At 35.8% G+C, this 27938-nt stretch overlaps 1 long non-coding RNA gene across 1 annotated transcript; it reads left to right on the top strand.

Annotated features, from left to right (window-relative positions):
* The first annotated feature begins 3 nt into the window (after nt 1-3).
* Nucleotides 4-13405, top strand: LOC116563139. Its single transcript, XR_004274241.1, has 4 exons — nt 4-15; nt 2104-2108; nt 11474-11479; nt 13306-13405. It is a non-coding gene; the product is annotated as an uncharacterized LOC116563139 (long non-coding RNA).
* Nucleotides 13406-27938: the final 14533 nt, after the last annotated feature.

The following is a 27938-nucleotide window of genomic DNA, read 5'->3' as shown; positions in this document are numbered from 1 at the left end:
ATCAACTGTGTAAGAGTATTCCTATTTTTCCACATCCTCTCCAGCATCTGTTATCTCCAGATTTTGTAATGATCACCATTCTAACTGGCGTGAGATGATATCTCGTGTGGTTTTGATTTGCATTTCTTTAATGACCAGTGATGATGAGCATTTTTTCATGTTTTTTGGTTTCTTATGTGTCTTCTTTTGAAAAGTGTCTGTTCACATGAAAGAGTTTATTTTTAAATGGATTATTTTCAAGGATAGTGCAGGAACCAGGTACTAATAATAACACCTCAACTGTTTACCACTCACAGACACAAAGAACTGACGCAAATAGTAGTTACTGGAACTAGAAGAGACCAGACTGTAGAGAGAATTGTATTGAATTTTTTTGAGAGGAGCAATGTTTTTGGTGAAGGAGCCTGCCAAGTCAAGACAGCCTGCCAGAAGGAGGACAAGGGAATAAATACCATAATCTCACTCTCCCCTTTTCCTCTGACCCTGGGGGGGCTTACAATTGGCTGAATCCAACCAGAACTCAGAAGGTATGGATGTCCTGTTGATGCAGTTGATTCAGGTTAGCCTCCTAAGGCACAGAGCATGGCAAGTGGAATGAAACCGTATGACAAGTAGAATGGAAGATACCCAGCACATGTATTATGTACAGCTACAACTTTCTTTTCAAGAGATTTCCTTTTGATCTAGTGGAGAAAAGAATTTCTAAAAGACAGACATGAGAAGAGAGACATAGGGTATTTATTTGAATGGAAGTGTGTATATATGTGTGAACTATCTATCATCTATCTATCTATCTATCTATCTATTGATCGATTAGATTACCATCTAGCCTGAAACTACTTAATGATTTCTTCATTTTAAGAAGTTTTCAGATATATAAGAAGGTTTGTAGAGAGAGAACAGTCATGTACTATCATGTACTATCATGTACTGTCAATAGAACAGTCATGTACTATTATGAAAAACAGATTGATTCCCTTAGATATTCTCCCCATTCATATTTCCTCCCTCCTGTGCAGAGGTAGCTGGCATTTGGAATCTGATGGTTATCATTCTCATTCATGTTTTTAGGATGTTACTACATATCTTTCCCTACCCAGAAAGTATATAGAACTATCCTGCATGTCTTAAACTTTATATAAATGGTATCACACTGCATGTACTATTTTGCAACTTGATTTTTTTCACTCAACATTTTTACTTTTCTGAGGATCTACTCAGGTTGATACATTTAGCTCTTTCTTTTTAATTCTCTTTTATTCTGTAGTATTCTATGATTTAGTGATGTAAGCATACTTATTTTTTTTTTTAACATTAGAATTCTGTGATTTTCAGAGGGAAACAACAGACACTGGGGCCTACTTGAGGGTAGAGGGCAGGAAAAATGAGAGGATCAGAAAAAATACCTACTGGGTACTATGCTTAGTACCTGGGTGATGAAATAATCTGTACACCAAACCCCAGTGACATGAATTTACCTATGTAACAAGCCTGCACATGTACTCCTGAATCAAAAATAGCAATTAAAGGAAAAAAACCCTCATGATTTTAAAAGCAGAATTCTTATTGTATCCATGCCTTTCTTTATATTAGTTAATTTCCTTGTCAAGTTGTATTCTTCAGTAGTGGAGATTAGAGAATCTCAATTTTTAAAAATTACTTCAGAAAAGAAGAAGCCCTAGGTAAATTTTATCTTCCACTATCCTTATATTTACTTCATACCTCAAATGTGTTAACCTAGTGCTTGGAAGGGAACCTGGCACAGTATAAGTGCTAAAGAAGTGTCATCACAGAGTCATGAAAGCACTAGGGTTAGGAGTACAGACTGGGGAGCCTGACTATCTGGGTTTGAATTTCAACTCTGCTGCTCAACAACTGTGTGACTTTGAATAAATTACTCAGCCTTTCTGTGCCTCAATTCCCCTCTTTATAAAATTGGGTATAATAATAATCCCTATATCATAGGTATTGTGTGTGTGTGTACATATATGTGTGTGTGTGTCTGTGTGTATATATATATCTCATAGAGTTGTTTTGAGGATTAAATGAATAAGTAAATAAAGTAGATGTAAAGAACATAGAACATACCCAGCAAGTAGTAAGCAGTTGTTGCTATTTCAGGTCCCGTGTGCTTGTTGCTCCAGACCTCATGCCTTCTGGACCCAGACATCTCTACAATCTCGGAACTGAAATACACCACTTCTTGTCAAGGTACTAGTGAACTGATAAGTAACTCCTTTTAGTGGTATTTCTTTGAAACACTCGTGCTGAATAACCTGAAATATTGCATGTTCTTCTCCCACCATACCCCCCACTGAGGGTAAGCACATCTTCCTGGCATGGCTTAAGGGGTACTAGACTTCTGTTTCCAATTGTGGCTAGGCTATCTGCATCCCTCCACCTTCTCTTGTAAGGACAACAACAACAAAAAAACCCTTTCAGATACATATTGTTTTTCTTTTTACAGAGTCTACACTTTCATTGAAAAGGCTGCTAGGCATATTTAAATATAAGTATTTCCTGTGAAACCACTATGAATGAAATATATCAGTAATGAAAATTATAAGAATAACTGCTATACTAAAATGCTGTTCTGTCTCTAAGGTTTGAAAATAATGTTGCAGTCTTTATGATTTATAAATATCTAAAAAGACCAACTAAAAACTGTTCCTTTCATAATGTTGCATATTAACAAAGTGCAGTTATATTTCAATATCCAGGGGGGATTTGTTTCAGTACTCTCCTCAGATACCAAAACCTGAAGATGCTCAAGTCTCTGATGTAAAATGCCCTATCATTTGCATATAACCTGCATACATTCTCTTGTATAATCCAAATCATCTCTGGATTATTTATAATATCTAATATAATGCAAATGCTATGTAAATAGTTATTACACTGTATTGTTCAGAAAATATCAACAAGAAGAAAGTCTGTTCTAGTTAGGACAAATGCAACTTTTTGGAATATTTGCGATCTATGGTTGGTTGATATATGGATGCAGAACCCATAGGTACAAAGAACTGATTGTTTTCTTTTGTACCACAAACATTATTGAGACTAGCGCTATTGCCAGGCATGATCTGTGAACTAGGATTCAATGATGGACATGACAAGGAAGCTCCTTGCTTTTATGGAGTTCATGTTCTGGTAGTGTTAAAATTTGAGTAGACTATATTTTAGGGTATTTGGACAACTAATTCTTTCGCATGTATAAAAGGGGAATCTTCCTAGTATTAAAGAATATATTATGAAGGACAACTGTCTGTTTAAGGACAAAGGGCAAAAAGAATGTTCAGAATCAAATTGGAAAGTCTGGTGTGGGTATAGCTAAAATATAAGATAGAAAATACTATGATAATATATGATAGCATATAAGCAAACTACAGCTTAGAATAATGAGCATTAATCAGATTTCACAAGAGGCATTAATAAGCTAATCAATAGTTCAGAAACAACACAACACAAGCTAGATCAAATTAGAGACTTTCAGGGCTGAGAATCAAGGAGACTCTAGGAAGTAATTACAGAAGAGCTCAGGACCTCTGAAATGTAGGAGAGAAATCTCAGATATCAGATATGATACGATATGGCCTTCCTCCCTGTGATCAGGAATAAAGCAGGCTGTCTCAGGATCAATATACTTGGAGAGAGGTATTTCTAAAATAATAAAATAGTCAGAAGTCCTGACTTACAGCTTGAGAGGATTTGCTTTTTTGTTGGGCTTTGCTTTATTGCAAAACAGAAAGGACAAGTAATTAAAGTAATTCAAATTCCTATTGAAAGTAATCATTATTAATGACAGAAATATCTTGTAATTCAAAGTTTTTCATATAAGAATTATTCAATAATTGTAGGGCTTGGAAGGATAATATATGGTTCTTTTTTCAATTGCCAATCAAGAAAAATATTCAGTCAAGTTGAATGAGCTTATAATAGGGCAGCTAAACTCTATTCGGCTCAAGAATAAATTCAATTTAGTTACAAAATTACCATATTTTTCATATATAAAGATGAAACTATTAAATCACCATAAGGTGGAAATATCTTTAAAACATTCCCCCAAAATGCCCCCTCAAAGGTAAGGTAATTAGGTTGATGCCCTACTCTCAATCGATAGTTAATAGTACTAGCTACCAAATATAAAACAGTGTGCAAGATATTGGCACATAGAGTCATAAGATGTAGTATGTGGTCTTGATCTTCATAGGAGTTAAAATCTTAAAGAAGGACATAAGTAAGAAAAGCAATATTAGTTGTAATAGAGTCAAGGTTCAGATTAAGGCCCTGGATTGGAGATCAGCTGCAGTGTCTATATACAAACCTAGAGCCTTAATAGGAGAAGTAAGTGTAAGTAACAGAGGCCAGACATTTTTCCAAACTGGAATCAAGACAATTTACTGAAAATTGGTTTCCAAAAAGTCAATTTGCTGACATTGATGAGTTATAGATAGAAGATTTTTTCCAAGTTTTAATTTCACTGTAGTCTTTTCACTTCAGCCATTTTCCTAAGCTCTTACTGATTTAATTTAGCTGGCTGCTAATCTCATGCAAGTTTTAAAATTTGGATGACCAGTAGTCCTCCTATCTTTATGTATTATTTGTGAATGGGTGGTATTTTACTTAAAAACAGTTTATAGCCTTCTGTATATTGGTGGGCTTGTATTCATACCTGAATCTGCCTTTGAATGGTTTCAACAAAGGTTCTTACAGACTTAGGATATTGATCTGACATTTTCCTCCAAATGGTCTTTGGGTAGGTTTGCCATGTAGTGAAATGACTTTGAATAAATTGATTTTTCAGTACATTAAAACCCAAAATAGTTCAAATTAACTTAGACCACTCTAAACTATGTCTTCACTTTTTAATCCCTTTAACTGAAATCTTTACATCTCTAAGTTATAAAATTAGAAACCATAACTTATTTTTTTATGGACATTTAACGACTTTTTCATTATATTTCCTCCAGTATTGGTGATGAATAGTGGTCAAAACAATTCTTAATGTTTTCTTAAAGCTTACCTTTTAATACCTTCAAGGGAAAGTATCTTAGATCTAGCATAGACTAAATAAATACTGAATTGGTATCAGGAGCTTAGATGCCAATCCCAAATCTCTTAAGTAAATTTCTTAACTCCTTATTACTCAAATGTTTACTTCTATAAAATAGAGCTAAAACATCAGCCTCTACCTTCCTTGTACATAACATAGTAAAGTAATTTGAGGTAATAAAGTAACTACTATGACCATTTAGGAGGAAAAGAGTAGATTAAGCTTCATTAATAATATTCATGAATTTATTATGTTCTAATTTGATGTTAACCTGCTCAAGAAATGGTGTGATGCACTAGGGAAAATAAAAAACTCAGCCAAGACTTTGTTCTGACCATCAGGGAGCAGTCATTTTTGTCAGATGAATAAAATAAATAAATACAAAGACAGAGCAGAGGACAATAAATGCTGAAAGAATAGAAATGAAATACATTGTTGATTCTAAGAAGACAAAGTAATGTGGGAGACATGACTGGAAGACTGAAAAGGTTTTAGCAGACAGAAAATGGAGAGGACATTGTGAAAGGAACTGCCTGAGCCAGGACATGGAGTTGAGAAACCATAGCTCCCATTCATAAACAGTGCGTTTAGGGGGAAATGGGAAATGATAGTGGAGATGCATTTGAGGTCATATTGTACAGGATTTCTGCTGTATTTGGTAGGTAATTAAACACTGGAGACTTAAAAACACATGTGAGAGACAAAATACAAAAATATAGATAATCGAACAGTGGTATTTGGCATGGAGTGTGAGACTGAGAGTACAGCCTGAAATGAAAAAAATTTCAAGTATTGGAAAGCAGAAACCTGAGAAGCAGACAGAGCCTGAAGTCACTTTCCTGGTCCTCGTCAGAAGTCAAATGACTAGTCACAGACTAGCAGTGAGCAGGGCAAAGTGCAGGCACACACATACTAGCAACGCTGTTACAGTAGGTATACTGCAATGTGTTCCATATTTTAAATGTAAGTGCTAAAGCACTTCAAAACAGAGGGATGGCCCATGGTGGCCTTAGTCAGGAAAGGCTTCATTCACATTAGCTAAAACAATCTAGGAGAGGGGAATTTAATGCTTAAAATAGAGAACAAAGAAAATAATAATATCAAAGAGAACTATTTAAGGTTGATCTGTTAGTGGGACATGAGGGCATATTTTCCTTCAGGTCCGTCTCATACTTTCTGAGATCTAAGTATGAGATCAACATGTCATTCAAGGTCTCTTATAATCTGGCTCTGGCCATCTTCTTAGCTTCATCTTTCACCATTTCTCAAGATTTTTCTCTGTAGCTTTGTGGAAACATGCAAATCACCCAAGCATTCCATAACAACCTTAGTACCTCCTTCTGTGCTTTGCCTTCTGCCTGGAGCACTTTGTCCCTCATGTCTTTTGCCTCATTAAGTTCTGCTGGTCCTCCTCTTTCCCACTCTCTCCTTCCTCCACCCTCATTTTACACTTACTCAGGGGTTCTTCTTTTTAATTCCATGCTTTTTGCAGATTTTGTGTTCTGTAGTGCAACTACCTATTTTTTAGTTTTTCATTTTTTTTTCTCCAGACCATGAACTGTTGGGAGATAAGACCATTTGATTGATCTCTGTACACACAGCAGCTAGTGCAATGAGTGACACAGAATAGGTGATCAATAAATGTTGAATAAATGAATAAATGATCAATTTAATAGAATACCTCAAGTATTTATTTAGTAATAGTTGCCTTCTCACCATTTGTATAAGTAGTAAGCAAGATACAAAAGAAACAATCCTTTATTTGATGAGTCAAAACAATTACCTGCGCATACACATATCTGGCAATATTATTATAGCAGATGTACAGTAATATGTTCCATATTTTAAGTGTACATACTAAAGGACTTCTTAACAGGGGTGGCCCATGGTGGCATTAGTATGGAAAAATTTTACATCACCTAAAGTAATCAAGGGAAGGGGGAATTAATGCTTAAAAAGGAGAGCAAAGAATCATGTCAAAGAGAACTACTTAAGGTTTATCTGCTAACGGGACATGAGGGCTTATTTTCCTTTAGGTGCCTCTTCATACTTTCTGAGATCTAAGTCAAGAAAGGAAAGGTCAAAATGGGAAAGGGAAAGCCTATTTGAAGCCATGAATCAGACATCATAGAATTGTTTTAAGCAATTTTCTTTTTTTGCCAGAAAAAGATTAAAAAAATAAATCAGTATGGGATGCCTGGGGAATATGCGATGAGAATCTTGATTATCAAATAACTAAGAATTACTCCAAGTGGCATAGTTGTAGTCATTCTTTGCTAGGGATGAAAGAGAATGATGTAAGCTTGAAGAGTAAAGCAACGTGATCTATTTTGGAAGAAATAACTGGAAAAAGTAACAAGAACTTCTGGCTTGATGTTCTAGGAATACAACTAAGCAGTCCAAAATCTTATTAAAAGAAAAAAGTGCATATTATAGAAATGAAAAGACAATGTTGCATGGGTAAAGAAACATTGTGATGTTTTAAGCTGCTTAAATAAAATAGAATATGGCAATGGAAATATGAATATGAGGCATACAAAATAGAGCTAGAAAAACCAGATGTAAAAAATTCTTTTCTGGGAGTGGATAGAAGTTAATACTGAAAAATGAAATCACTGTGAACCTGCCCTGATAAGTGAATTTGTGAATCTTATGGAATTTGTTAACTTGTGCTCACATGATCAGAATAAATTGCTTTACTTCAGGGACAAAAATGTTAATTTAAGAGAGAACATATTTATTTAGGCTTTTTACATATTTAAATAGAAAACATTAAACAAAGAGAAAATAAAAAATTAGAGATAAACAAATTTTATCCTGCCTGTGTTTTGCAGAAGCAGATTAACAGTTTCTTAAAGGGAAAAAGGAAATGTTTTTATTAATTAAAGAGGGAACAATTATTCAGAAGGATTGAAGAACAAAAGGTATGAAAAAAGGTTTTCAAGTATGTATACGATATCAATCTGATTCTTATTTTGTAACCACAAACCTTCTAGAAGGTACCACCTGTTTTAACATGCTTTTAAATTTAAATGTTGTTTTTAGCTACTAGGAGAACTAAAGGGATATTTCCAGAACTCAATTCTGATGGTGACATTATTTTGGGACATGGATTTTAAGAATTTTATACAGCAAGGGCAAAAATCCATAAAAGTAAGATAAAATATGAAAAGAAGAGAAAGGCCAGGCCAGTAGCTGTCACCTGTAATCCCAGCACTTTGGGAGGCCGAGGTGGGTGGAGTCTGAGGTCAGGAGTTTAAGACCAGGCTGACCAACATGGTGAAACCCCACCACTACTAAAAATACAAAAAATGGCTGGGCATGGTGCATGTGCCTGTAATCTCAGCTGCTTGGAAGGCTGAGGCAGGATAAATCGCTTGAACCTGGGATGTGGAGGCTATAGTACGCTGAGATTGTACCACTGCATTTCAGCCTGGGCAACAGAGCAAGTCTGTCTCAAAAAAAAAAAAAAAAAAGAGAAATAACAAAGAAAATGGACACCATAACTATGCTCAGAAAAGCACAATGAAAACAAGAGTGAAGCCCTGGGAGAAGCACTCTGGCTGGGGCCAGAATTCCCAGAGCAAGGGCTTTAGAAAACCTGCAAGGTGGTGTTAGAATCATGAGTCAATTCTTATCTGCTATCCTAATGTACATTGGCCCAGCAGGTCATAGAAAGTTTAAGCATCCTTATATTTCAATTTTTCTATTTTTAACAATGAAAAACAATTTTCTAGGGCTGACTTAGCATAAGATAATAAATCATAGTAGATAAATTTTGTATTCTTTTCTCTTAAGTTTTTGTTGTATTTTTATGTCACATGGGAGCCTTAACTTTCATGTAATACAAAAATAAAATATGTTTATTAAATATGTTCAAATTCACATATTATTTATATATCTGTAATATTACCTACAGTATATTGGGTGCTTGCTATGTGCTAGACACCATGGTAAATACTTTCTATATATGAGCTGATCTAATCCTCATAGCAGCTCTATAAGGATGGTTCTATAAATTCATCACTTTACAGATGAGTAACAGGCAGAGAAGAAGTAACTTACCTTAAGGTGAGTAAGAGATGGGCCCAAGATTTAGGCCCAGGCAGTTACATTTAGAGTTTATGATTTAGAGTTTCTGTTGAAGCTATATCATTTTTTCTTTTTGAAATATCAATCTTTGATGTACTAAATAATCTGAGAAATTCTTTTCTGATAACAAAAATATGTTGCTGTGTTAGGTACACATGAGCAAAAGGCTTGCTTTTCGCTCATGAACATTTTGTGTCTGTTTATGTTGAAGTAGCAGTAGGTCAATAAATGACAGGCAAAAACCTACTCTAGGTAGGTCTAAGTTGATAGGTTAATTGGAACCGCCCCCTCAAAAAACCCCAAACATAAGGAGCTCTGTGGCACTTTTTGGCCTAAAAGAATACATGTTGCATAATTATATTAATATTAAAGTCTAGAACAAAAAACTATGATGGTAAAAGAAATCAAGAACGGTGGTTGCTTCTAAAGGATTATTATTATGATTTTTAATTGGGTTTATTCATCACTATTCAACTTCCTATGCATCTCACTATGTTTTTTGGAAGATGTTTCATATGGGTGGCAATAAATAGACAGAAGATAAGTAGACCCTTAGAGAAAGCTTTATTGGGACTAAAATTACTTCGTTAAGCTACAACCTGAACCACTACAACTCTGTCTCTATCTGTAGGAAATCATGGAATAAACACCATAATTTACTGCTTTAGATCTTAGATCTTAACTCCTTAAGCCTCCTGGGAAAGTAAAAAAGTTTTCTCCTCAAGATCATATTCTTCTTGGGAAGCACTTTATCCTGAATATGTTGCATAGCTTTTCTTACCATGAAAATTTAATTCACATTAAAGGCTCTTTGGTGGAAACATTTTCTCTTCCTTAAATGATTGTATGGTACAATTCTCATTAACCTTTCAGTCTAAGAAGGATAGCCTTATGGATATGGCAAGCTTAATGCTTTCCTAACTACAGAACTTGATGTTCTTGCCCTGCCTTTCAAGGATATATACTCTTTGAAGGAATTCTTTGGCTAATCAAGTAGAAGACATTTCTATCTAAATCATCTGCAAATCAATGGGAATGCTCATATAAAGAGGAGGCAATACCTGGAGTTTCCATTTTGAACAGATGGAAAAACTGAGTGTCTAGGTTAGCACCTTAAGTTCCTATGAGGTTATGGAGGTAATAAAGATTCTCAACAGTGACTGAACCTAAGAGAAAGAAGAGAGAGTCCAGGGGGAAATGGTGGGACTGAAGAAGTTATTACCAGTGAGAGTCAAAATTGTCCATGTCTTCCTTCTGTTTTCAGGTCAGTCCTTAGAGGTTTTCTTTTGTTTTGTCTTTTTCACTTTTCTTATTCTAAGGACTTAATGAATTTGAATTCAATTCATTTTATAGGATGAATCATTTTACAAAAAAATCATGTCACCTTTCGATTCCTCAGTTATCTCATAGGCATATAAATTATTTAAAAATATTTAACAACTGGTATTGCACAGACACTGACCAATTAGAAGAAAATGTTATGACCTATGACCAATCAGAATCAGCATGAACCATAAATGGAATGGTTATATAATTGATTGTCCAAATCAGGACATATTTGAAAGTGAAAAGGAATATTACTAATAATTATGCAAGAAGTAAAGGCATAAACTGAGACCATCTCAAGGAAAGAGTATAACGTGTGTACTGGTTGAATAAAATAAAAAATTTGGCTTGAAGTCTTTTTTTGATTCTGTGACACCCTAATGTGCCTATTGAACATATTTAATTTAAAGAGTATTGGTATATTTATCTACAACTGGCTTCTGGAGCACATTTCTGAGAGAGTAGAGCCCTACTGAGGGAGTAGCCTTTAGATATGACTACATTAAGAGTGACAACAGGGTCTAGGTTCTATTATTCTCTAGATAAGTACAAAGATATAGATGTAGATACTGCTGTAGATATAGACATAGATAGGTTAGAGATACTAAAAAGATACTGAGTGGGTGATACTAGATAATATATCTTGAGAGTTTTCTGTATGCCAGGCTTTTTCAATTTGACAGATGAGGAAACTGAGGCGTAGGATGTGAAGTGATGTGATTGTTAGGCACATACCATATACAATTGGTATGTAATGAAGGTGGAGCATCTACATTTTAATGCTATGTGTTAGCATCTCCCAACAGCTAATGCCTTCCCTATTGCTGACACTTTGCTGTCCTGCTTACAGTCTTGTACGTGAATAGAAGACAGACAAATAAATCTAATAATTACATGTAAGAGTTGCTGTGATACATGTAGAGCAGAGATAACTAAATCATATGGGTAAGAGAAAGCTTCCTAGAGGACGATGGCTCAAAGTCAGTTTTTAAGGATGGTCAGAAAATAGTCAGTTGCAGAGGAATCTGTGCAAAGGCACTAAGTATGAACCCTGTATGATATATTTGGGAAATTATAAGTATTTTGGGGTAGTTGGAGTGATGATCTTCGAGCTCAGCTAATTTAGATAACAGCATCCATACATCTTAAGGAGTAATTTCAAAAGATTTCTAGCATGGTCATGGGGTGATTATTTTTGCATTTTAGAATGATTTTTTTTTTCTGGCAATGATGTGAAGGACAGATTGGTGAGGGGCCAAGTTCGTGGCAGAGAAATCAGTTGAGAATTAGAGAAATTTAATGGAGAATATACTACTTTGCAAATCTACCCCACTTCCCTTCCTAACTCACACAACACGAAGAGTACTAAGTAAAGAGTGGAAGAACAAGAATGGCTCTTCAAGAAATAGGTTCCTAAGTAGCGGAGAGAAAGGCTGGAAGCTGCAAAGTCAAGGAGATAGAAAAGGAGAGAAGGAGGGTGAAAGAAAGGGGGAAATGGGGAATTATGGGGGGGTAAGAGAGAGAGAGAGAGAATCCCTTTCCTTGTTTATCGCTATGAGTTGAATGTTAGTTCCTTCCAAACCTCATGATGAAATCTAGTTACTATTATAACAGTATTAAGAGGTGAGATCTTTAAGAAGTATAAAGAGAAAGCACCCACTTCTGAAATTCTTTTTTTTAATGCATTAAACCTGTCCATGAGGGTTCTGGACATATTTGGCAAAAAAAAAAAAAAAAAAAGAATTTCAGGAGTGGGTTCTTTCTCTTTACACTTCTGTTTTTGCTATGTGAGAAACAGTGTTCCTTCCCTCCAGAGGATATAGAGTTCAAGGTACCAACTTAGAAACAGAGACTGGGCCCTTAGAGATACTAAATCTGCTGGTGCCATGATCTTGGACTTCCCAGCTTCCAGAAGTGTATGAAATAAATTTATGTTATTTGTAAATTACCCATCTTTGGTATTCTGGTGTAGCAGCATGAAATGAACAAAGGCACTTACTGCCCATTATTGTGTTATTTTTTCTTTTATTTCTTTCTCTTGCTTAACTCTCTGCCCCCTGAAAGTACAGCTATGTGACACATAACAATGTTTTGGTCAAAGATGGACTGCATATACAATGATGGTCCCATAAAATTATAATGCACCTGAGAAAGTCCTATTATTGAATGACCTTGTGGCCATTGCAATGTCATAGTGCAACACATCACCCATGTGTTTGTGGTGATGCTAGTGTAAACAAACTTACTGTACTGCCAGTCATATAAAAGTGCAGCAGATGCAGTTATGTACACCTCATAGTACTTCATAATGATAATAAATGACTCTGTTATTGGTTTATGTGTTTACTATACTATTTTCATTATTTTAGAGGGTACTTCTCATACTTATAAAAGAAGCTCTTCCCTTCCCTGTGTCCATGTGTTCTCATTGTTCAGCTCCCATTTATAAGTGAGAACATATTGTATTTGATTTTCTCTTCCTGTGTTGGTTTTCTGGGGATAATGGCTTCTAGCTCCATCCGTGTCCCTGCAAAAGACATCATCTCGTTACTTTTTATGGCTGCATAGTATTCCATGGTATATATGTACCACATTTTCTTTATCCAGTCTATCAATGGTGGGCACTTGGGTTGATTCCATGGCTTTGCTATTGTGAATAGTGCTGCAATGAACATATGCATACCTATAGATTTGTAATAGTATGATTTATGTTCCTTTGGGTAGATACCCAGTGTTGGGATTGCTAGGTCAAATGGCCTGTTGAAGGTCTGGGAGGAGAGAGAGTATTAGGATAAATAGCTAATGCATGCAAGGCTTAATACCTAGGTGATCAGTTGATAGGCGCAGCAAAACACCATGTCACATGTTTTCCTATGTAACAAACCAGCACATCCTGCACATGTATCCCATAACTTAAAATAAAATAAATTTAATTTAAAAAGAAAGAATCGAAGGAAGGAAAGCCAAAAGAGTGTGTTTAAGGAAGTAAGTAGCAGATAAAAACTAAAGGATATTTTTTTTCTCTTTGTATCTAATTGGATTAAGACAGCTCCATAAACTGGCTGTGTAAACTTAAATAATGAAAACATGAACCAGGGTGGTTGCGGTAGAAATGAATAAGAGTAACACATATGAGAAGATGCTTCAAAAGAAAATGTGCTGAGATTAATGTTTCATAAACTCAGGGGATTAAACATAAGTAAAATTAAAAAGTTAACTGTAAAACAGCACCAGTCATGTTAGGAGATATTCCAGAAGAAGGCATTTTTATCAGAGAAGACAACAGCTTCACGCACATTACTGTCCCTTCAGACCTTCCAGTGAGATAAGATGTGGTGCTGGAAGATAGTATAGGCCTAGGCTCATGTATGTATTTGCATTTTACTTTTTAACAAGAAAAGTTTAAAAAACAAACAAAAAAAAATTAAAAATAGAAAACAACTTATACAGATATAAAGAAAGAAACTATTTTTGCATGGCTATATAATATGTGTGTTTTAAGCTAAGTGTTATTAAAGAGTCAAAAAGTTTTTAGAAATTAAAAAGCTTTTAAAGTAAAAAAGTTATAGTAAGCTAAGGTTAATTTGTTATTGAAGAAATACAACTAAAAAATAAATATGGCATAACTTCAGTGTACAGTGTTTATAAGTCTATAGTAATGTGTAGTAGTGTCCCAGGCCTTCACATTCACTCCCCTCATTCACTAACTCACCCAGAGCAACTTTCAGTTCTGCAGGCTCCGTTCATGATAAGTGCCTTATACAGGTATGCCATCTAAAAAATCATTAATACTGTATTTCACTGTACCTTTTTCTATGTTTAGGTATGTTTAGATACACAAATACTTATGTGTTACGGTAACCTATAGTATTTGCTACAATAACATGCTGTACATGTTTGTAGCTTGGTAGCAATAGGCTATACCATATAGCTTAGGTGTGTGGTAGGCTATGCCACCTAGGTTTGTGAAAGTGCAGTCTGCCATGTTCACATGATGAGGAGCTCGCCTAACAATACGTTTCTCAGAATGTGTCCCTATGGTGAAGTGACACATGTCAGTGCTCTCAATATTTTTTTTCTATTGCTTTCTTCACATATTTACTTTTCACATAATTGGTAAATTGAACTACCTCAGTTTAACTGAATTCTTAAAAAAGGAAGAATGCTGCAGTAAGAAAAATCAGATCCAACCAGAAAATTAAACCATAACACCAAATCTGTTTTCACTGAATTGATAACTACTTTTTATTCCTTTTACTCTTGGGCTTTGGCATCCATCTTGTCATTGAGGAAGGTGGTGGGTGAAAATGAGGCAGTGTAAGTAAAGATCCTGTTCATTTGGGTGGTCTGTCCTTTATTTGGTTTAATTATTTATTTAAATCCAGACCGTGATTCAACATTGTGTGTGTGAAATGATTCACAGGGATCAGGCTGAAGGCACATTTGCCCTTGGCTGTGCTTGATGAAAGCTTGTTTCTTTCCGTAATGCTAGGTAAACTTTCTTCTCTGACTCCTGTTGCTTAAGGTTTTATCTTTCTATTATATTTCTATCTTTGCTCCCTGTTTAATGTAAGCAAAATGACCACCTGTTCCTTAGCCAAGCCAGGCTGTTCTCTTTAGCAGAGGAAGGAAAAGAGTCCATTTTTTTAAGAAGACAAAAGCCTTTACCGTAAATGTAGTGGAAATAGAATGCTTTTTACTTAGGTTAAAGATGAAGGTACCTGCAGAAAAACAAATATTGAGTTTTCTCACTTATATGTTGAAGCTTAAAAAGGTTTATCTTATAAAGGCATAGAGTAGTAGATGGTAGATACCAGAGACTAGAAGGGATGTGAAGGTGGGGGTTGGAGATAAAGAGAATTTGATTAATGGGTACAAACATGCAGTTAGATATAAGAAATAGGTTAAAATAAGTTAGATACAAGAAATAAATTAAAATATTCTGCTATGTTTGATAGCAGAGTAGGATGACTATAGTTAACAAAAAAGTATGGTATATTTCAAAATGGCTAGAAGAGAGAATTTGAAATATTCCCAACGTATAGAAATGTTAACTACTCAAGGTGATGGATATCCCAAATAACCTGATTTACTTTATTATTGCATATTTTATGTATATAATAAAATATCACATATGACCCATAAATATGTACAAATATTATGTATCAATATAAAGAAGATAAAGGCACCTGGAAAAAGATCAGCATTTGCAAAAGTTTAGTATATTTTAATGCATCTCCTTTTTCCTTTGTTTGAGAGGGTGGTGTTCAAAAGCAGCACTTAACTGTGTCATCAGAAAGACAAACAGAATCAGAATTTTAGAGTTAGAGGACTTTAAAAAATATTTTCTACTCTGACCTTTTCACTTTATGGATAAACAACTGAAGAAAAGAAACTGTAAATGAATTAACATGGATGTAAAATATCTTCTCAAATATATTAATAAGTGTGAAACTTTTTATCAATACCACATCTCATATATTGGGTATTAGGGGTAATATATTAGAAGGTAGCTTTCAGTTAAACTTACAAAGTATTGTTTCTGTCTTCAATGTAATTATTAAACAATATGTCAATTTTTTTCTAAAGGGACACACATTCACAGATTTGTTAAATTTGTAATAAAATATAATTTATAAATGATTTACACCAATCTTTTTAGGAATGCACTAATGGTAGTGAAGGAGGACTAGAGGGAATGTTAAGGGGAAATTAAAAGATTAAAAAAAGAGTTGTGATGGAAACAAGAGAGAAAGAGAATGAAGGATAGAGAAAGAAGAGAAAAAAAGACTTCAGAAAGTGATCAGGAAACAGCAGTTTTACATGTTCATTTGTACATGTGTTTTTCTAATGGTAAAATTAGTATTGTTCCATGTGATCTAATTCATTCTATTAATTAAATATAATGATTTAAGACATCAGATATAGAGAGTGGAAACATTTTATATTTTTCCAGCCAAATCAAATCCACTTTTTAACTCATTTTGAGGTTGACCCCCTATACGCATTAATTTTGGCCACTGCTAGTGTCACAGGAATCACCAAAACCTCTGGTTTAAAGACAAAAAGAGAGAGAAAAGGAGAGAGAGATCTAAATGTTTTAAATTAATGCAAATTCAAATTTGAAAACGATCTTTTTGAATTATGAGTATAGACTAGTATTTTCAGCCTTTCCTCTTATTATATGTTTAGGTTAACATTCAGTAGACCAAAACAAAATCTACTTAAGTGTTGGAAAGATTTCTCAAAGCAAAAAAATTTTTTAACAATTAGAAAATAAGCCCAGCTTTTTTGTTGATGTTTACGCTCAAAATATTCCACCATAAGGTAGAAAAGAGGTATGAGGTATTTTTCCATGATGGACTAAAAAACTTTAGCATAAGATTATTCTGCAAGAAGCCTCTAAAGAATAGAAATACTGACAAAACAGCATATGTAAGTACCATATATGAATAACTCATCCAGAACAATTTAGTTCAACTCAGGCATTTATAAGATAAATGTTATCCATTTTCAGCCAAAAATATTTTAACCATGTAACTTTACAACACACAGAAAAAATACACATAAAATGAAAAATGTGTTTTTGCAATGAATCTGCCACTGATATGATATGAGCATGCAATTAAATGGGCCATGCTGGAGAAAGGAAAGATTGGCTTCTGGGTCATAGCCAGTGATATCCTTTGACGCTTCCCGGCCTCATGTGTTACTGATCAGGCAGCTGGGGCTCTGGCAAATACAAATCAGGAGGGTAGAAAATAGAACAGATCTCACTCTCAGTTATGGGATTCAGAGGGAATTGGACATGGAACACACACTTGATCTGTTGTCAAATATTTCATTTCAAAGCTGAACACTAAATTACAGCGTAGAATTAGATTACTTTTAAATATTTTTTTTCTTATTTGCGTATTCTGAACTTCATAGTGACATTTCATGATTGTATAATATAAGAAATATTGAACTGAAAGACAAAATATCTAACCAGGTGTGGCTAGCTATGTGACTGTGAGCTAGTCATTTGACCACTCTAGCTCTCTGTTTCCTTGTCTAGAAAATAAAATGATTGGTCCAGAAGATTATATATTGTATTGAGTGACCCTTGAGTAAATCTGGTTTGTATATGTGTTTTTGTCCTTTACAATATTTTAAGATGTTTTAACTAGTTACCAATTTGAAAAATCAGGAGATTTCACTAAAATATAGATTTCTGACTTCTCTTGAAAAATGGGAATATCTTGTAACTCAGAACTCAGAATTCTGCAAAGCAGCAATGTAACAATATAGAGTGCAGCAGACCCTGTTAGACCTACCTGGGAATGTTCTCTTTAGATTGTCCTGCTGCCAGTCACAGGTCCCACCCAACTTGCTGCATTTATTCACTTTACCTGCCTGACCCTTTAAGACATTTTCCTAACCTCGTCTTGAATAGTGTTTCTAAATGTGTTTTATAGAGTTCTAGTCATTAGAGAAACCTCATGGGGAATGAAGAAACTATGGATAGTTTTTTATTTTTACTTTTTATTTGTTTTATGTATTAAGATCTAAAACAATCTCTAGGGCACAGATTTTTACTTATCCTCTAAGTCATCTTATGCCCTTCTTTCATAGCCACATAACTGTTTGTAATAAACAATACAACTCACAGCCTACTTTGCATCCTTTGCATTATATCCCTTCAACTGTGGGATATGAGCTAAAGTGATAACGTTCGATATTTAGAGTGTGCCTGATATGGGAATGAGATGATAAGCAATCTTGGATTTTATGGACTAGTGATGCAGATTGATATGAAAGGATCCTGGGTCCCTGGATGACTGAATGGAGGGCAATATCCTTGTTAGCAAAGTTTGCCTTCTTCTGCAGTATTGCACAAGAGAAAACTTATCATTCTTCTTGCTTAAAGCAATGTTAATTTGAGTCCTTATTACATACATCTAAAACTGTATCTGAAATAAGACAGCCTCTTAGGCTCTTTCAAACCTCAAGATTCCCTGGTTGTTTTACCCTTACTTGATTTTGAATTAAAATACGTTTGAGTAATTTTGACTGGAAAATGAAAATCATTGTTTTAAACTCTTTGAATCACTTCCTTGAATTATTTTTTACTGAGTGAAACTTAAATAAATTTATTTTCAGTCATGCACATGACTATATTTTTATGAAATCATTATACAAAAATGCCAGTGACCTAATGCTTGTTGAACATGGGGTGTACATTTTGTTTCCTTTTAATGATCAAGTATCTTAGACTTGCAATTCTGTTTTATTCAAGGAATAAATTTGCCCCAAAGGAGTGAAGTCAAATGTGCAAAAAAAAAAAAAAAAAGATGTGAATTTATTCTACTTAATTATATAGATGTCCTGAGTAGAAAAAATAAAATTACTAAGCCACAAAGAGAAGTCTTTGAGGTAGACTGTTTCATGCTCAATTTAAAATCTGGCAATGATGGTCTCTAAAACTTGGACTGCTATAAATGTTGTTACAAATAAACAGGGGATTTCACTTTTCTAAGTCTGAGAAAACAGCAACTTTCTACGGCAATAAATTTTCTTTCTTTCTTTTTTTTTTTAGAAATATAATCTACCTGAGTGAGTATGACCAATGTATCTCATCATTTTGAATACATGTAGCTGGCTAACAAAATTCATGGATTGTTCAAGATAATTTTTTAAAATCCAAGACAAATTAACCTTGTACATCATTCTGGGGGTGCATTGAGAATATCCACATCCTTCCTAAGTTAAATATCCACATCCTTCCCTCCATCCTTCAAATTTTGCTATATAGTATTCACAGGATCCTGAGAAATTTTCAAATCCAGAAATCTGGAACTAAGAGCAGCCACTAGAAGAGATAGTAAAATTACAGTTGGTTCTGAGATAGACATTCGCTCGATCTTTGGAAAATAAAATTCTTTCTTAACGTTTTATACAAGATGTATTTCAAAGTATATAAGCATCTTATAACTACCAACTACTCTCTGAGCAGAAACAAGTTATTTTAGGCCAATAGATCATCATGAAGAAAGTTATAGTAATTTTGCATTAATAACTTAATTCAATGTCATCAATTTGCTTGCTTCAACATTTGACTTAATAAAGTTCAAGGAACCATTCTCATGACAGTTGGCCAGTGAAAAAGCTTTTTTAAGATGTAAATTATTTAAAACACACACACACAATTCCTTGTATAGAATTACATGGAGGAAATTGTTTTCTATGGGGGTCAGAATATTTGAAGCTAAGAATTCTTTTAAAGGCATCAATTAACCTCTTTGTAGCTACTGGCCAGAAGAATGTTAGGTTTCTATACCTTGGTTGAATGCAAAATTCAGCATATATTCTCAAGGCTTGTTGAGGAAAACTTTAATATTTCTCTCTAATTTTCTGGGGCAGAAAATGAAATAATTAATGAAAATTCCAAGGTCTCACAGAAAAATTTATGACTAGACAGCTGTGTCTTTTAATCTCATTCTGAAATATGCATTTAACTGTGTAGCCTTCTTTCTTGTAATGTATAACAGTGATCTAGATAACCATTTGGTTTTGGCTGTTTGCGTGCTCTCTATGCTAACATCCTGAAATTTCTCAAATATTTCTATATATATGAATATAAAAGAGAAGGAACTTTCTTTCTTTTTTTTTTATTGCACTTTAGGTTGTAGGTTGCATGTGCAGATCATGCAGGATTGTTACATAGGTTCATACATGGCAAGGTAGTTTGCTGCCTCCATCTCTCCTTCACCTATATCTGCCATTTCTCCCCATGTTATCCCTTCCCAACCTCCCCAGCCCTGCTGTCCCTCCTCGCACACCCCAACAGACCCCACTGTGTGACACTCCCCTCCCTGTGTCCATGTGTTCTCATTGTTCAACACCTGCCTATGAGTAAGAACATGCAGTGTTTGATTTTCTGTTCTTGTGTCGGTTTGCTGAGAATGATGGTTTCCAGATTCATCCATGTCCCTATAAAGGACACAAACTCATCATTTTTTATGGCTACATGGTATTTCATGGTATGTATTTGCCACATTTTCCTTGTCCAGTCTATCATCAATGGGCATTTGGGTTGGTTCCAGGTCTTTGTTATTGTAAACAGTGCTGCAATGAACATGCATGTGTATGTGTCTATAATAGAATGATTTATAATGCTTTGTGTATATGCCCAGTAATGGGATTGTTGGGTCAAATGGAATTTCTATTTCTAGGTCCTTGAGGAATCACCACACTGTCTTCCACAATGGTTGAACTAATTTACACTCCCACCAAAAGTATAAAAGTGTTCCTATTTCTCCACATCCTCTCCAGCATCTGTTGTCTCCAGATTTTTAATGATTGCCATTCTAACTGGCATGAGATGGTATCTCAATGTGGTTGGGATTTGCATTTCTCTAATAACCAGTGATGATGAGCATTTTTTTCATGTGTTTGTTGGCCTTATATATGAATTCTTTTGAAAATTGCCTGTTCATATCCTTCACCCACTTTCGAATGGGCTTGTTTGTTTTTTTTTCTTGTAAATCTGTTTTAGTTCTTTGTAGATTCTGGATATTAGCCCTTTGTCAGTTGGGCAGATTGCAAAATGTTTTCCCATTCTGTTGGTTGCTGGTTCACTCTAATGATTGTATCTTTTGCTGTACAGAATCTCTGGAGTTTAATTAGATCCTATTTGTCTATTTTGGCCTTTGTTGACAATGCTTTTGACGCTTAAGTCATGAAGTCCTTGCCTATGCCTATGCCCTAAATGATTTTGCCTATTTTTTCTTCTAGGGTTTTTATGGTGTTAGGTCTTATGTTTAAGTCTTTAATCCATCTGGAGTTAATTTTAGTGTAAGATATCACAAAGGGTCCAGTTTCTGCTTTCTGCACATGGCTAGCCAGTTTTCCCAGAATCATTTATTAAACAAGGAATAATTTCCCCATTGCTTGTTTTTTTCAGGTTTATCAAAGATCAGATGGTTGTAGATGTGTAGCATGCCTCTGAGGCCTCTGTTCTGTTTCATTGGTCTATATCTCTGTTTTGGTATCAGTACCATGCTGTTTTGATTATTGTAGCCTTGTAGTATTGTTTGAAGTTGGGTAGCATGGTTCCTCCAGTTTTGTTCTTTTTGCTTAGGATTGTCTTGGCTATGCGGGCTCTCTTTTGGTTCCATAGGAAGTTTAAGGTGATTTTTTCCAGTTCTGTGAAAAGGGTCATTGGTAGCTTTATGGGATAGCATTGAATCTATAAATTACTTTGGGCAGTATGGCCATTTTCACGATATTGATTCTTTCTAACCATGAGCATGGAATGTTTCTCCATCTGTTTGTGTCCTCTCTTATTTCCTTGAGCAGTGGTTCATAGTTCTCCTTAAAGAGGTCCTTTACATCATTTGTTTGTTGTATTCCTAGGTATTTTATTCTCTTTGTAGCAATTGTGAATGGGAGTTTGCTCTTGATTTGGCTCTCTTTTAGTCTGTTATTGGTGTATAGGAATGCTTGTGATTTCTGGACATTTATTTTGTACCCTGAGACTTTGCTAAAGTTGCTTATGAGTTTAAAAAGATTTTGGGCTGAGACTATGATGTCTTCTCAATATACAATCATGTCTTCTGCAGATAGAGACATTTTGACTTCCTCCTTTCCTAATTGAATTCCCTTTGTTTCTTTTTCTTGCCTGATTGCTCTGGGTAGAACTTCCAATACTATATTGAATAGGAGTGATGAGAGAGGGCATCCTTGTCTAGTGCCAGATTTCAAAGGGAATGCTTCCTGTTTTTGCCCATTCAGTATGATATTGGCTGTGGGTTTGTCGTAAATAGCTTTTATTATTTTGAGATACGTTCCATCAATACCTAGTTTATTGAGAGTTTTTAGCATAAAGTGCTATTGAATTTTGTCAAAGGCCTTCTCTGCATCTGTTGAGATAATCGTGATTTTTGTCTTTGGTTCTCTTGATGTGGTGGATTACATTTATAGACTTGTGTATGTTGAACCAGCCTTGCATAACCAGGATGAAGACTACTTGATCATGATGGATAAGCCTTTTGATGTGCTGTTGCTATTTGTTTGCCAGTATTTTATTGAAGATTTTTGCATCTATGTTCATCATGGATATTGGCCTGAAGTTTTCTTTTCCTTTTTTTTTTTTTTTTTTTTTTCGAGTCTCTGCTGGGTTTTGGTATCAAGATGATGTTGGTCTCATAAAATGATTTGGGAAGGATTCCCTCTTTTGCATTGTTTGGAATAGTTTCAGAAGGAGTGGTACCAGCTCCTCTTTGTATGTCTGGTAAAATTTGGCTGTGACCCATCTGGACCTAGGCTTTTTTTGGTTGGTAGGCTGTTAATTTGTTGCCACAACTTCAGTAGTTTTTATTGGTCTATTCAGGGTTTCAGCATCTTCCTGGTTTAGGCTTGGGAGGGTGCAAGTGTCCAGGAATTTACCCATTTCTTCCAAGTTTACTGGTTTATGTGCATAGAGTTGTTTGTAGTAATCTCTGATAGTAGTTTGTATTTCCATGGAATCAGTGGTGATATCCCGTTTATCATTTTTTATTGCATATATTTGATTATACTCTTTTCTTTTATATTAATCTGGCTAGCACTCTATTAGGTTGATCTTTTCAAAAAACCAGCTCCTGGATTTATTGATTTTTTGAAGGGTTTTTTGTGTCTCTCTCTCCTTCAGTTCTGTTCTGATCTTAGTTATTTCATGTCTTCTGCTAGCTTTTGAGTTTTTTTGATCTTGTTCCTCTAGCTCTTTCAATTTTTATGATAGGGCATCAATTTTTAGATCTTTCCTTCCCTCTCATGTGGGCATTTATTGCTATAAATTTCCCGCTAGACACTGCTTTAAATGTGTCCCAGAGATTCTGGTACATTGTATCTTCATTCTCATTGGTTTTGAAGAACATCTTTGTTTCTGCCTTCATTTCATTGCTTATCCAGGGGACATTCAGGAGCCACTTGTTCAGTTTCCATGAAGTTGTGTGGTTCTGAGTTAGTTTCTTGATCCTGAGTTCTAATATGATTGCACTGTCATCTGAGAGACTGTTTGTTATGATTTCCATTCTTTGCATTTGCTGAAGAGTGATTTACTTCCAATTATGTGATCAATTTTAGAGTAGGTGCAGTGTGGTGCTGAAAAAAATGTATATTCTATGGATTTGGGGTGGAGAGTTCTGTAAATGTCTACTAGGTTTACTGGGTTCCGATCCAAGTTCAAGTCCTGGATATCCTTGTAAATTTTCTGTCTCGTGTATCTGTGTTGACAGGGGAGTGTTAAAGACTCCCATTATTATTGTGTGGGAGTCTAAGTCTCTTTGTAGGTCATTAAGAACTTGCTTTATGTATCTGAGTGTTTCTGTATTGAGTGTGTATATATTTAGGATTGTTAGCTGTTTTTGTTGCATTGTTCCCTTTACCATCATGTAATGCCCTTCTTTGTCTCTTTTGATCTCTGTTGGTGTAAAGTCTATTTTATCAGAGACTAGGATTGCAACTCCTGCTTTTTTTTTCTCTCCATTTGCTTGGTAAATCTTCCTCCATCCCTTTATTTTGAGCCTATGTGTGTCCTTGCACATGAGATAGGTTTCCTGAATACAGCATACCAATGGGTCTTGACTTTTTATCCAATTTGCCAGTCTTTGTCTTTTGATTGGGGCATTTAGTCTATTTACATTTAAGGTTAATATTGTTATGTGTGAATTTGATCCTGCCATTTTGATGCTAATTGGTTGTTTTGTTTGTTAGCTGATGCAGTTTCTTCATTGTGTCAATGGTTCTTTACTATTTGGTATGTTTTTGGAGTAGCTGGTACTGGTTGTTCCTTTCCATGTTTACTGCTTAAGGAGCTCTTGTAAGGCAGGCCTGGTGGTGACAAAATCTCTCAGCAATTGCTTGTCTGTAAAGGACTTTATTTCTCCTTTGCTTATGAAGCTTAGTTTGGCTGGATATCAAATTCTGGGTTGAAAGTTCTTTTCTTTAAAGATATTGACTACTGGCCCAACTCTCTTCTGGGGTTCTGCTGAGAGATCCGCTGTGAGTTTGTGAGTCTGATGGGCTTCCCTTTGTGGAAACCTGACCTTTCTCTCTGGCTCCCTTAACATTTTTTCCTTCATTTCAACCCTGGTGAATCTGACAATTATGTGCCTTTGGGTTGCTCTTCTTGAAGAATATCTTTGTGGTGTTCTCTGTATTTCCTGGACTTGAATATTGGCCTGGCTTGCTAGGTTGGGGAAGTTCTCCTGGATAATATCCTGAAGAGTGTTTTCCAGATTGGATTCATTCTCCCTGTCACATTATAGTACACCTATCAAACATAGATTAGGGCTTTTCACATAATCCCATATTTCTTGGAGGCTTTGTTCATTTCTTTTCACTCTGTTTTCTCTAATTTTGCCTTCTTGTTTTATTTCATTGACTTGATCTTCAATCTGATATCCTTTCTACTGCTTGATTGATTCAGCTATTGAAGTTTGCGTATGCTTTGCGAAGTTGCCGTGGTGTGTTTTTCAGCTCCATCAAGTTGTTTACGTTCTTCTCTAAGCTGGTTATTCTAGTTAGCATTTCGTCTAACCTTTTATCAAGGTTCTTAGTTTCTTTGCATTGGGTTAGCATATATTCTTTTAGCTCTGAGTTTATTGCCCACCTTCTGATGCCTCCTTCTATCAATTCATCAGATTCATTCTCCATCCAGCTTTGTTCCCTTGCTGGTAAGGAGTTGCGATCCCTTGGAGGAGTTGAAGTGTTCTGGTTTTTGGTGTTTTCATCCTTTTTGCACTGGTTTCTTCCCATCTTCATGGATTTATCTTCATGGATTTATCAATCTGTGGTCTTCGTAGTTGGTGACTTTTGGATGGGGTCTCTGAGTGGATGTCCTTTTTGTTGATGTTGAAGTTATTTGTTTCTGTTTTTCAGTTTTCCTTCTAACTGTAGGCCCCTCTGCTGTAGGACTGCTGGAAGTCCATTCTAGACCCTGCTTGTCTGGGAATTATGCACGAGGGCTGCAGAACAGTGTAGGTTGCTACCAGTTGCTTCTTCTATTATCTTCATCCCAGAAGAGTACCCTCCAGATGTCAGCAACAGCTCTCCTTTCTGAAGTGCCTCTTTGGATATATGGGAGTTGAGGAGACAGTCTGTCCTTTATCAGAGCTCAAGTGCTGTGCTGGGAGCTCCATTGTTTGATTCAGAGCTGCTGGGCAGGTACGTTTTAGTCTGCTGCAGTGGAACTCATAACAACCTCTTTTTCCAGGTGCTCTATCCTTGGTAGATGTGGCTTTATATAAAGTCCCTGATGTGCTGCTGGCTTTTTTCAGAGATGTCCTGCCCACCAAAGAGGTAGTCTAGTCACAGTCTGCCAGCAGAGGTATTGTTGAGCTGCTGCAGGCTCTCCCCAGCTGCTGTGTAAACTTCCTTGTGGTTTTGTTTACAGAGGTACAGTTAGAACTGCCTCGGTAATGGTGGGCTGCCTCAGTAATGGTGGACTTCCTTGGTAATGGCGGACTGCCTCGGTAATGGCAGACTGCCTTGGTAGTGATGGACTGCCTTGGTAATGGAAGATGCTCTTCCCCTTACAGGATCTGGACTCTCCCAGGTCCAGCCGAGCTTGCTGCAAATCTCTTAATCCAGAGCATTTCAGATTGCTGGTCTTTGTGAGGGTGAGACCCACCGAGCCAGATCACCTGGGCTCCCTGCTTTCAGCCCCCTCTTTTTCAGTTGAATAGGCAGCTCTGTCTCCCAGGTGTTCCAGGTGCCAGTTCAAATGGAGATGCCCAGATTTGTGTAGTTTTTGTGCTGAAACCTGTGGTGCCTGCTGAAACAGCCATGCTGGAAACTCATGGCACTTTTCAGTCTGAGAATCTCCTGGTCTGTGGGCAGTAAAAACTGCAGAAGTTCAGTATCTGAACTCAAGTGCTGGAGTGGATGGAAAGCCCCTGATGGCCTCCGCTGGGTAGGGAGGGGGTCCTCTGGGCATTGCACTTCCTGGGGGAGGCAGCACCCTACCCTGCCTTGGCTCACCCTTCTTGGGCTACACCCGCTGTGCAAACAGTCCCATTAAGATGCACCTTGTACCTCATTTAGAAATGCAGTTACCACTCACCCTCTGTGTTGCTCTCACTGGGAACTGCACTCCAGAGCTATTCCTAGTTGGCTGTCTTGGATCCCTCCTCTGAGAAGGAGCTTTCTTATACAGAAACAACAGTGATTTGGGTTCTGCTCTCGTTTACTTATTGTTAACTTTGATAATTCCTTTAGCTTATCTATGCCTCAGTTTCACTGTCAAACAATTGAAATATAACTTTTCTAGTTATTATCTGTGATATTGTCATGAGATGTTCACCTTGTATGGTGTTCTACATTGCTGAGAAGAGACAGATGCATCTTAAGGTTTTAAGAAAACAAAGAATTCCATCAAAATAATAGTGACTACTTTGAGCAAACATTGAAATCGTTTCTCTATTGTAAAATGAGATTCTCAGTTCTGAATGTAGTTAAATATTAATGCCTGTGGCAGCCATGAAAAAGAGCCTCTTTACGGCAGACTGTTCCAGAGGGCATAATTAACTGATGGTTCCACCTGCTACACTCTGAATCCATCAGTATATTCATACAGAAGCCACACTTACCATGGACTACTGCAAATCTGTGACTGAACATGGTAGAAATACTAAGGCAAGGCCATTCGTGTGAGACAAAGGATTCCTCTGGTGGGAGACTTTGGCTCAGGGACTCCTCAGCAACTTTGCTCAACTTTCTTAGAATTGCATTGTAGTCTAAGATATTTCCTACTTAAGCTTTCATCCTTCTCTTCTTCCTTCACTGGAGTTAGACCTGCATGGTCTGACAGCTCTCCAAGCCTCTTCCCATTACTTCTTCATTTATTTTCTCTCACAGGTGTTTCCCCCATTAAATCCCTTGCATAATTAATTCCATCTTGATGTCTGCTTTTATACAATTGGCTCCTTTGAAATTGCATTTTGAGATTTTTCTATGGTTTTGTAATTTGGTAGCTAGGTTCCCTATCAGTCTGTTGTATCCATTTATTTGGGGATAAGCAATAGCCTATTTTATACTATGTAACAATACAGACGTTTCCAGCTATTAAATTTTTTCTTTATGAATTATAGGAATGATTTTGTAAAAAACACACTTGATGTTTTTATGATACTGGCTATTCCAAAAGAATTTGAGTTAGTATCCTCTTAAGAATAATAAGGATAACATGCAAACAAAGGAAACACACATACATGGCATAGTTTTGAGTCATTGTGACTATTCCTTTCTCTAATTCTTCCCAAAACACCTATCAAAATAGCAAAAGTAAAGGCAATGGAAAGTATTTTTATTTCTTTATAACAGAGGTATAATGATTAGACCAGCTCACATAATAAGTAAAGTGGGAATTTAAAGATAATTCAGGCACAAGTTCTGTTTTCATTGAAGTAATTAGTTTTGACTTGTTAGTTAAAAATGTTTTCAG

Source organism: Sapajus apella, unplaced genomic scaffold (assembly GCF_009761245.1).
Source record: "Sapajus apella isolate SASKATOON/1434 unplaced genomic scaffold, GSC_monkey_1.0 scaffold2, whole genome shotgun sequence".
Lineage (NCBI taxonomy): Eukaryota > Metazoa > Chordata > Mammalia > Primates > Cebidae > Sapajus > Sapajus apella.
Note: the sequence above shows the minus strand (reverse complement) of the source record. Positions and strands in the feature narration are given on the sequence as shown.